A 6,705-nucleotide genomic window follows, 5' to 3' on the forward strand; every position below is an offset into this window, starting at 1 on the left:
CCGCTCTTAACTGTCAGGAAGTTCTTCCTAACGTTTAGCTGAAAACTCTTTTGACTTCATTTCAACGGTTCTGGTCCGACCTTCTGAGGCAACAGAAAACAACTCCGCACCATCCTCTATATGGCAGCCCTTCAAGTACTGGAAGATGGTGATCGTATCACCTCTCAGTCATCTCCTCTCCAGGCTAAACATACCCAGCTCCTTCAACCTTTCCTCAAAGGACTTGGTCTCCAGACCCCAAACCATTTTCGTTGCCCTCCTCTGGATACATTCCAGCTTGTCTATATCCTTCTTAAACTGTGGTGCCCCAAACTAAACACAATACTCTAGGGGAGGTCTAACCAGAGCAGAGTAAAGCGATACCATCACTTCACGTGCACTGGACACTAGACTTCTGTTGATGCAGCCCAAAATCACATTTTCCTTTAATCCAAGGTCAGTCCATTGCACTAGGAATGTCATAAGGACAATGCATTGCATTTATTTCTTGATATCCTGCTTCTCTACCCAGATGGGACCCAAAGCAAGCATTGCGCTGCCCCACTCCATTCTCTCACAACAACTCTGCAAGGTAGGCCAGGCTGAGAGTTTGTGACGGGCCCAAGGTCACCCAGCAAACTTCCGTGGTTGAAGTGGGAGCTGAACCTGGGTCTCCCGGGACCCTAGTACAGCAGTACGCCACACTGAAAAGGGCACAATTTCAGCCATGTTAGAAATTCCACAACACCACAGATTGTCAGAGATCTAGCGATCCCCTGGCAACTGGCTGTAGGAACCCTACCCTGAAAGATTCTGATTTTCTGCTTGGAAAGGGCAGCCATTAACCAGCTTTAACAAAAAACAACCCCCCCCCCAAAAAAAAATGATTAACCTTGGTCTTGACGGTGGGGTTATGGAATCACGCACCAGCTTTTCCCCCTGCAAGATACTCACCTTGATTCAGCCAACTTTGTTTTAGCCTCTCCGGTTTGTGAAGGATCAGGAGATTTGGGAGTCCGTGCCTGAACTGGAAACATCAAGGCAGAAAAGAATGGTGTTAAAATAGAGTTCCCGGGTCCTGCCTGGCTGCTGGCGGGGGGGCTCCCAATCATTCCTGGACTTGTTCTGGTGTGCCCACCATGATGACATAACCCGGAAGTGACATCATTGTGTTTCTGGCATGAGGGGCGACACTCTAGTTTTTGGGGCAAAACTCTATGGTTTTTTGGCCCTCAAAACCATAGAGTTCTGCCCAAAACCTAGAGTGTTACCCGAACGTCAGAAACACGATGACGTCGCTCTGGGGTGATGTCATTGTGCCGTTGGCGGCAGGAGCGGGCTTCTTGGGGTGGGGCTCCCCCCGCCGGCTAGCAGCTGACTGGGCCCCCCTGAAATCCGGGGATCCCCTGGCCCGGATTTCGGGCTTGACTTTTAAAACACTGATGCAAAATAGTCTGGTAGTTAGCAATCTGTATGTATTGAATGTTATTGCTTATTGAACGTAATGAATATTTATACCTGACTAGGATGAAATAATGATACACTATGCATTTTACTAAATGGGGACCATAAATAGAACACTTTAAGTTTGCTAAAAGGTTTTTGCAGTGTATATTTATTTGTTACTAGACCTACCAGGGGAAGGGCAACCCTATGTTAAAATGAGATGTTAACTTGTTCTCTGTTCATACAGCACTTCTGTGTTTTGTTTTTGAAGAAAAGCAGCACGCACCGGCATTGGAACACCAAACCTGAGAGTCCTCGGTTCGAGTCCCCTTTCGGCAATGAATTAACTGCTTCGTGTTTCGACGCCACACTGGCTGCATCCGTTCGTGGTTTGGCATTGCGCTGTTCTTACGGCTAGAGCAGGGGTCCCCCAACCTTTTGAGCCTGCGGCCACCTCTGGGATTCTGACACAGCATGGTGGGTGCCGCCACAAAACGGCTGCCTCGGGAGGTGGAGCCGGCCACAAGAGAAAAAATGGCCGCCGCAGCCTCCCTTCAGTAAAGCAGTGTACAGCAATGCTCCCTCCAAGCTGTAGTGTGGAGTCTTGTGGGCAAAAAATTCTACTTTGTGAGCCACTGGCATTAAAGTTGTGAGCGAGCGGTTTTGGCTACTGCATACATTAGTTTGCTCCGGAGCCCTCCCTTCCTGAGCTGAGGCAAAAACGCGTGAGCTGGAGGCTAAAGAACTGTAAGCTAGCTCACATAAGCTCAGCTTAGAGAGAACACTGCCTGTGGGGAAAGCAAACAATTGTCCAAGAGGAAACACACATCCCTTGGAAACACTGATCTTTCTTCCCAACAAGGTCCCTAAACAAGCAACACCAGCCAGCAGCGATCATTTTGGCCTTTTTAAAGAGCCTTACGGCTCCTTCTGTCCATCTGCCTGGTCAGCCGTCTCCTGGCCCTGCCCCCTTGCTGTCAGAGAGGGCCACCCCACAAAATGAACAAGACCCCCTTTGGTTGAGCAGCAGGTGTTGGAAAGACGATTGTACGTTGCTGCCGTGACCTTGCCAGATAAAACCTACTGGCGGATTCCACAGCACGACGTCTCTTCAATTATGAAAAGGCTGCCGGACGCGGATCGATCGGCTGCCCCGAGAAGGATCAGAGAAACAACTCACTCTCCGGCATCTCCTCTTCCGTGTCGCTGAAGTCATAGGGATCGTGCGATTCCCCTTCCGTGGCCGTCTGATCACCGGAGCGTGTCTTCCTTCTAAAGAAGGACAAAGAAGTTCATAGAAATACTGCTAGGCAAATATTTAGGTGCCTGTGCGTGTTTTTTTCCAACTGAACGCCGTCGAAAGAGTTGAACTTGTGCTACTTTACTGCTCATTTTAGAAGCAGCAGCAGCAGCGAGTGGACTTATACCCCACCCTTCACTACCCGAAGGAGTCTCAGAGCAGCTTACAAACTCCTTCCCCTCCCCCTCCCCACCACAGACACCCTGTGAGGTAAGTGGGGCTGAGAGAGCTCTGAGAGAACTGCCCTTGAGAGAACACCTCTCAGAGAACCTTGACTGAAGAACAAGAGACTGGATTTATGCCCCACCCTTCACTACCTGAAGGAGTCTCAGAGCGGTTTATAATCTCCTTCCCTTCCCCTCCCCAGAATAGACAGCCTGTGAAGTAGGCGGGGCTGAGAGAGCTCTTTCAAGAACTGCTCGTGAGAGAACTTATGACTGACCCAAGGTCACACCAGCAGCTGCATGTGGAGGAGTGAGGAATCAAACCCAGTTCTCCCAGATTAGAGTTTGTGCTCCTAACCACTACCCCAAACTGGCATAGGGAATTCGTTTCCAGCATATGACATATTTTATCCAAGCTTACAGGTAGATCTGACGAATGTTACACATCCAACCTCCTTGCAAAACGCCTTAATGAAACCACTTTGAAGGTGGCCGACTTCTGTGCTTTGGCTATGCAGAGGCGGGGCATGGCAAACCCTTCCAAAACATCTCTTGGCTTGAAAATCCCACATGGCCGCCGTAAGTCATCCGCGACTGGTCAGGACTTCCCATGACCACGACAGACAGACAGCACTAACTGTTATGACAACTGTTCTGACTAATTCTTCTAACTGGCACAAATGCCAGAAGCTCACAACGGTGGTCGCAAATACTCTTCTCGAGTCTCAGGGGAAGAACAAAGAACACCCGACGCACTCGGTGCACCAGCAGTGTTTCTGAATTATCGTGCCAGTCCGCACACAGGACGACGAGGCCTCACGTCATGGCCTGTCCCTCACCAGAGGAGGACAAATCGTCAGAAGAGGGAGACTCCACAAGGGAAGAAGAAGAGATTGGATTTATATCCCGCCCTTCACTACCCAAAGGTGTCTCAGAGCGGCTGACAAACTCCTTTTCCTTCCCCTCCCCACAACAGACACCCTGTGAGGTAAAGAAGAAGAGATTGGATTTATATCCCGCCCTTCACTACCCAAAGGTGTCTCAGAGCGGCTTACAAATTCCTTTCCCTTCCCCTCCCCACAACAGACGCCCTGTGAGGTAGAAGAAGAAGTGGAGGAGATTGGATTTATACCCCGCCCTTCACTACCCAAAGGTGTCTCAGACCGGCTGACAAACTCCTTTCCCTTCCCCTCCCCACAATAGACACCCTGTGAGGTAAAGAAGAAGAAGAAGAAGGGATTGGATTTATACCCCGCCCTTCACTACCCAAAGGTGTCTCAGAGCGGCTGACAAACTCCTTTCCCTTCCCCTCCCCACAACAGACTCTCTGTGAGGTAGGTGGGGCTGAGAGAGCTCTTGACAGAAACTGCTCTTCTTTCGAGGACAGCTCTTATCAGAACTACGGCTTGCCCAAGGTCATCCAGCCAGGTGCAAGTGGAGGAGTGGGGAATCAAACCCGGTTCTCCCACATTAGAGTCCGCGCACTTAACCACTACACCAAACTGGCTCTCAAGCTCCTTGCCACACCCAGGGTCTTCAGGAAAAGGCAATGGCCCCTGTCATGACCCTAGGCCTATAGCAGTGCGGCCTACAGGCTCTAGGGAGGCCTAGTGGCTCCAGGGAAGCCTGTACTAGAGTAGCTATCAGGGCCTACATTTCCCAGGTCACCCTTTGGACCCTGCGATTAGTGATTCGGAGGGAAGACCTACACCGGTAGAATAGTAGAGGGTGTTGCCTGGGAAGAAGAGATGGAAGGTAGGAGGGGATTGACTCCTAGGGAGCAGAGCTAGTGTGGAGCTGCTACACATGGAGGAATTCCCTCATCCAAAAGGGGGTGAGTCAGCTTGAGGCCAAAGACCTAGAGAAAGCCAGGCACAGTATAAAGGTAAAGGTTCCCTTGCTCGAAAGCCAGTCGAATCCGACTCTAGGGTTGCGGTGCTCATCTCCGTTTCAAAGCCGAAGAGCCAGCGCTGTCCGAAGACGTTTCCATGGTCATGTGGCCGGCACGACTAAACACCACCAAAGTGGTACCTATTTATCTACTTTCAATTTCTTGCTTTCGAACTGCTAGGTTGGCAGGAGCGGGAACTAGAGACGGGAGCTCACTCCGTCATGCGGCACACTCGGGTCTCGAACTGCTGAACGACCGACCTTCCACAGCCTGCAGTTCAGCGTCTTAACCACTTGAGCCACCGCAGCTCCTTTTAGGCACAGTATAGTCAGACGCATTAGGGTTTCTTATTTTGCTGGTTTACCTACCTTCACTGTGCTCATTTTCCCTACGTGTTATTGAATTACAGTCGTCGTTTAATAAAGATAGCTTGTTACTCTGCCTGGGTCCTCACGCCTCATTTGGTCACTTATATGGGGAAACCTACTGGAAAAGGAGTGTATAAAGGGGTCCGGTGGGTGCTCTAGGCCCACCCAAGGAAGAAGAGAAGAGATTGGATTTATACTCTGCCCTTCACTACCCAAAGGAGTCTCAGAATGGCTTACAAATTCCTTTCCCCTCCCCACCCCACGACAGACACCCTGTGAGGTGGGTGGGGCTGAGAGAGCTCTTGACAGAAACGGCTCTTTTTTCAAGGACAGCTCTTATCAGAACTATGGCTTGCCCAAGGTCATCTAGCCAGGTGCAAGTGGAGCAGTGGGGGAATCAAACCCGTTTCTCCCAGATTAGAGTCCGCACACTTAACCGCTATACCAAACTGGAGACCCAGACCAGAGGAGTGCCAGCCGTTAGAGAACCTTTCTAGCTGCTACCTGCGACCAGTATTCCCTCTAAGATGAGTCAGTGTGAGCTAGCTCACAGTTTTTTAGCCCCCCGCTCACACATTTCTATCTCGGCTCGGGAAGGGATGGCTCCAGAGCAAACTAACTGATGCAGTAGCCAAATCGTTGGCTCACGACTTTAATTCAGCACAAAGCAGATTTTTTGCTCACAAGACACCACACCTTAGAGGGAGTATTGAATGTGACAGGCCCCCACAGACTATCTCCATTGCGTTTAGTTCCTGTCCATGAACGAGAGGTTTCGATGGATTGGGATCCCCCAAGGTGGTCTCTTCTGCCCCCAGACCCTGTCAAAGTCTCCCCCAAGAGCAAAGGCAACTGACCGCCAGGTCTGAAACCTAGACCATGCCCGGGAATGCACGGCACAGCAGGCAGGGGTCTTCCCTCCTCTAGTGGCACCCTGGAGGAAGAATCCGGGACCTAACTCCCCCTACACAAAGGGGTGGGACTCCCGGGTTGAATTTCAGAGCCGGTTTGGTGTAGCAGTTAGGAGCATGGACTCTAATCTGGGAGAACCGGGTTTGATTCCCCGCTCCTTCACATGCAGCTGCTGGTGTGACCTTGGGTCAGGTACAAGTTATTTCTGAGCTGTTCTCTCCGGAGCACTTCTCAAAAGAGCTCTCCTCAGCCCCGCCTACCTCACAGAGAGTCTGTTGTGCGGAGGGGGAGGGGAAAGGAGACTGTAAGCCATTCTCAGACTCCTTTGGGTAGTGAAGGGCACGGTATAAATCCAATCTCTTCTCCTTCAGATAGAACGGGACACTTTGGTAAGCTCCAAGGTCGGCTGTCTCCGGCGACACTGCCCCGAGCCAGCCACCCAGCCGTAGAAGGAGATGCCTTGCAAAGAAAAGAAAGCTTGCTTATGTGCTAAAGATGCTAAAACGTGTGGTTCACCATCTCCGCCACCCTAGCAACAGGATTAATGCACAAACACAAACATCTGGGTTTGGCCTCTCACCACTTTGCCCACCTCTTTCTCTGCCTCTGTTCGGCTTCCTGTTCGGTTTCATCCTCCGTTTCTTG

General features: G+C 50.8%; 1 long non-coding RNA gene across 1 annotated transcript; it reads right to left on the bottom strand.

Annotated features, from left to right (window-relative positions):
• Nucleotides 1-937: 937 nt before the first annotated feature.
• LOC107121429 lies at nt 938-6,705 on the bottom strand. Its single transcript, XR_001482863.1, has 3 exons — nt 6,653-6,705; nt 2,606-2,697; nt 938-1,006 (listed from the first exon to the last, which is right to left on the bottom strand). It is a non-coding gene; the product is annotated as an uncharacterized LOC107121429 (long non-coding RNA).

Source organism: Gekko japonicus, unplaced genomic scaffold (assembly GCF_001447785.1).
Source record: "Gekko japonicus isolate JY-2015 unplaced genomic scaffold, Gekko_japonicus_V1.1 scaffold3719, whole genome shotgun sequence".
Taxonomy (NCBI): Eukaryota; Metazoa; Chordata; class Lepidosauria; order Squamata; family Gekkonidae; genus Gekko; species Gekko japonicus.